General features: G+C 38.4%; 1 protein-coding gene across 1 annotated transcript in view; it reads left to right on the forward strand.

The window, feature by feature from the left end:
• The first annotated feature begins 330 nt into the window (after window positions 1-330).
• LOC107738167 (rho guanine nucleotide exchange factor 18-like) overlaps window positions 331-4673 on the forward strand; it is an 18602-nt gene continuing 14259 nt past the window's right edge. The window contains exon 1 of the mRNA XM_016549883.1: window positions 331-478. The gene's annotated coding sequence lies outside the window, so the exon portion shown is untranslated. The remainder of the gene's footprint in view (window positions 479-4673) is intronic.

Raw genomic sequence — 4673 nt, forward strand, 5'->3', positions numbered from 1 at the left:
TAATTTTGCAGAAGGGGTTTTAAGATACTATGAGTCACTAAACTAGCTAAGTTTAAATTAGTAAAAAATTTGCTAATGTAATAGCCTTATTACTCGAAAGTGTACAGAGTGATGAAGCAATTATTGTAAGTTCATTTATGAAGTGAGGAAACGAAGGGGTGGTTTTTAAAAATCTACACTTATGATAGAGACATGTTTAAAATGAAAATTAGCTTACTAAAGTGACAAAAACAAAACTGCTGCAGGTGAACACAAACCCCGCGCCTTCTGTTCCCGGCATGCCTCGAAGTGAGCGTGCGCGCGCGGGAGTGTGCGTGAGGAGAGCGATCTTTGCCTTCTCTTGTGTGTGTGCGCTGCACTTGTTGTGAGCAGTGTGGCGGATGCTTAAGAAAAGAAACTGTCCTGTAAAAAAGAGAAGAGGGTAGGATACGGAATAAACGGTTCGAAGCTGAAATGATGTGATGTTTCTTTAAAAATGGTGAGTAGAAACTTTTGTAGCTAAAGTTGCTAAACTTTGCGCGAGCCTCTTTGTGTTTAAAGTTTTGTCATCGAGGCCTCGTGTTCTTTAATTGACGTTGTGGTTTATTGGTTCCGAAACATGTATTTTTGTTACTAAACACTCAATTTGGTTTTATTTAGAGATACAGGGCGTCTTTTAAGTGCTTTTTTGTTTTTGTTTTTGTGGCCTATCATTCATTTATCGTTGCGGTGCTCCGCAGAGGAGGAGTGTGACGTATGAGATCAGTAGCAGGGAAAGTTTCGCTGTGATTTTACTTCAGGATTAATAATGATGCCTCTTTAATTCTGAAAGAAGCACAAACATGGCTATGTGTTATAATCAGAACATGACATGTTTATAGTGGCGAGTAGATGCGGTCAGTGAAGTTAAGTTACATGTTTTCAGATCGGTTTGATGGCTGTGTTTACACTCTGCTGTGATGAAGAATGCATGGTTTATCTGCGACCATTACATTCCTCGCATTCTGTCTCTGATTAATGACTAAATCATTCATGACCCTAGTTTCACCAGTGTCAGATCTGTAGAAGGGCTGAGTTTTTGGTTGGTTTGTGGTCCTTTCTGTTGTATTTGTAAAATGACTAAACTTGTTTTCCTTTGTTTTAGATACTTGTTTTTAATCAAACAGTGACTAGTATATATTTTTTATATGTAATTCAGTTTCACTTGTAACCTTTCATACCTTAGAAACTAGTACTTATTCCAGTAATACATTAGAAAGCAGTAGTGACTGTCTGTTCAAATAGACACTACTTTCTAGTAATTTTATTTTTCTAATTGTCTGGATAGTGACAGGTAACATTGTTAACAATAGCCTTTTTTGAGTTTTTTTTTTTATAGATGACTCTGTGGTTCAGATGTCAGCTTCTGATTTGTATGCAGTTGTTCCTTGTACCTATTAAAGTTACTTGTAAACTGTTTACAAGTACTAGCTCTTTTTCTTTAGCTGCTTGTAACTATTCAAGTAGTTACTAGAATATTTGTTAGGTTTTCCTAGTAGTGAATAAATTGACATTGGTACCTGTTTAAGTGTATTGTATTCCAATTGTATATAGTAACGTTTTTGACTTTATAGGGACATTTTAATGAACTATAAACACTGATCAGTGTTATTTTACTACTATTGAGATACTAATTTTTAGTTACATTTTTAGTAATTTTGTTGTATTGTCATTTTTATTTTTTATATTTTATTTTATTTCAAGTAACTTTTTTTTTAAAGTTTTAGTTAACTATAACAACCCTAATTCTGACTAGGACATCTGACTAAGACGAAGGTATATTAAAAAAAAAAAACTGTGAAATATACACACCACCACCATCATCCTTCTTCAAAGTCAACTACAATGGCTGTTAAACATATTTTACTGGACTGCACTGTTTTTAGTGTAAATAAACAATGATTTTATTTAGAGATGTGCTTAATTGATGTATTTTTTTAAAAGTATCACCTGAAAGTTTTTTTTAGAATCTTTGTCTAGTATTAAGATTTAATGTCTTATGTAGTTTTTTATTAATTGTATGCTTTGGTTATTTATAAATAACCAAAGCATAATAACCAGATTGTATTATAAATAACCAGATAAGGTTATTTATAAATAAATAACCAATGAAATAAGAAATATTACTAGAAACTATTGGGGTGAATACTAGTGTCTCATATAAAGATATGTGTACTGTAAATCAGGAAAATATACTAATAACTGTTAGGATAGTTACTAGTAGACAAAAGAAGTGCTAGATGTGATGAACAAGTGCTTGTAAAATATTAACCATCATTGAAGTACAGACTGATATCTAATTGATAATTAAAAAGAATAAATTAGAAATTAAGTACCAGTAAACATACAAATAGGCACTTGTTAGTTTAAAGGAATAAGCTTGAAATAAGCCTTCAGCATTCAGTTATGCTTATATGAAACTTATACTTGCATAATTTGCAACGTTCTGCTACCCCTTTATTCATCCATTATTCCTCTAATAAAGTCAGTCTCTTTACTCTGATCAAGAGCTCACCACATTCAGCAGGAATCTCACAAAACTTTGTCTTAGACTAGCATTAAAGGTCATCGTCTTTAAAGGTTATGGGTAATCTTTAGCTTATCTGTTTTTTTTGCGAGAAACAGGGAGGCTTTCTGTATTCTATCTGGCCTGTTGATGTGTGAGGGGGAGGTTGGCTTCATGGTCAGAAGTGGTTTGCAAGCCAGGTGTTTTCCACCCAGTAACAGAACTAGTAAATCAGTTACAGCATGAGTAAACAAAAAACTCACATTTTGCAGCTGCTGCATCCTCTGATCACACCTGTGCAAACCCAGTTAATATTAATGTAGCCTAACCAATGCCCTCCCTTAGTGTTACAGTTCAGAATGGGAGTGTTACAGTTCAGAATGGGAGTTTTTAGTTTATAAGAAAAACAAAGATGGTGGAAGAGTCGAATTTCATGTGTCTTATGCTCGGTGTAAAGTAAGGAGGGCATTCGTTGTTCTACCCAGACTGGGGCAGCCTGCTTTTCTCGTTTGACCGATAAGCATAAACCTTAGCTGCATTTTGAGTGGCTATACTCATCTCCATCCAGCAGATGATTCAAGAGCGGTGCAGCCTGCAGCAGAAGTTGTCATTCAGCGTGAACGGTATACCGTAATAAAACCATCTGCAGAAAACGGCATTACATAACTACACTCTAAAAAATGCTGGGTTAAATATAACCCAGTGCTGGGTAAAATAGGGACAAACCCAACAATTTGGTTGTTTTGACCCAGTGGTTGGGTTACTACCCAGAAGGTTGGGTTAAACATTTAACCCAACCGCTGGGTCAAAACAACCCAATTGCTGGGTTTGTCCCTATTTTACCCAGCACTGGGTTATATTTAACCCAGCATTTTTTAGAGTGTACTGAGGGGAGGTCTGAGTGTTATTTAAGTGTGCCTCCGCTAGGGCTGTGCAAAAAATCAAATGCGATTTTCATGCGCATCTCGTCAGGAAAGGCGCTCCTGTGATTAGTAGTAAATCTCCAGCACGTCCATATCACCCTGCAGCCCAAGACTGGTCGCCCACTGAAGCAAAGCAGGGTTGAGCCTGGCAAGTACTTGGATGGGAGACCTTCTGGGAAAACTAGGTTGCTGTTGGAAGAGGTGTTAATGAGGCCAGCAGGGGGTGCTCACCCTGCAGTCTGTGTGGGTCCTAACGCCCCAGTATAGTGAATAGGAGTCTTGTGAGAGAGTCATTTCTTAATTTGAGAGCATTCACATGACCTTCAAGTCATTTTAAAGGTTGCAAGGTTGGGACACTTTGGTAAACAACATTTTCTTTGAATCACAAAGAAGCACTCTGAGAATTTTGCACAGACTCCTCAAAACACAAACCAAAACAAGAATGCGTCTCAAAGACACCTGTATGTGCTCCTTTTTTGGTGTGTAGGAGAAATTAGGGCTGTGCAATTAATCGCATGCGATTGTCATGCATCTCGTCAGTAAAGCCGGTTCTGTGATTAGTAGTAAATCTCCAGCACCTGCTTTCAGATGGAGCAGCGTTTACTACACAGAGGCGTAGTTCACTGACGAGCTACACAAAATCACGTTCAAAATCGCAGGCGATTCATTGTAGTAAATGCCACTCCATCTGAACGCACGTGCTGAAGATTTATTAATAATCACAGGAGCGCCTTTACTGACAAGATGCGCATGAAAATCACATTCGATTTTTTGCATAGCCCTAGCCTCCGCCCATGCAGTGATACTTCTTGGTCTCCCAGCAATTTGAAATGGCAAGTCAGTGCCTTTTAAAGGGGTCATATGATGCAATTTCAAGTGTAACGATTCACAGCCATATCACCCTGCAGCCCAAGACTGGTCGCCCACTGAAGCAAAGCAGGGTTGAGCCTGGCAAGTACTTGGATGGGAGACCTTCTGGGAAAACTAGGTTGCTGTTGGAAGAGGTGTTAATGAGGCCAGCAGGGGGTGCTCACCCTGCAGTCTGTGTGGGTCCTAACGCCCCAGTATAGTGATGGGGGACACTATACTGTCAAAAAGCACCGTCTTTCGGTTGAGACGTTAAACCGAGGTCCTGACTTTCTGTGGTTGTTAAAAATCCCATGGCACTTCTCGTAAAGAGTAGGGGTGTAACCCCGGTGTCCTGGCCAAATTGCCGCCACTGGCCC

Source organism: Sinocyclocheilus rhinocerous, unplaced genomic scaffold (genome assembly GCF_001515625.1).
Source record: "Sinocyclocheilus rhinocerous isolate Xijiao unplaced genomic scaffold, SAMN03320098_v1.1 scaffold254, whole genome shotgun sequence".
Taxonomy (NCBI): domain Eukaryota; kingdom Metazoa; phylum Chordata; class Actinopteri; order Cypriniformes; family Cyprinidae; genus Sinocyclocheilus; species Sinocyclocheilus rhinocerous.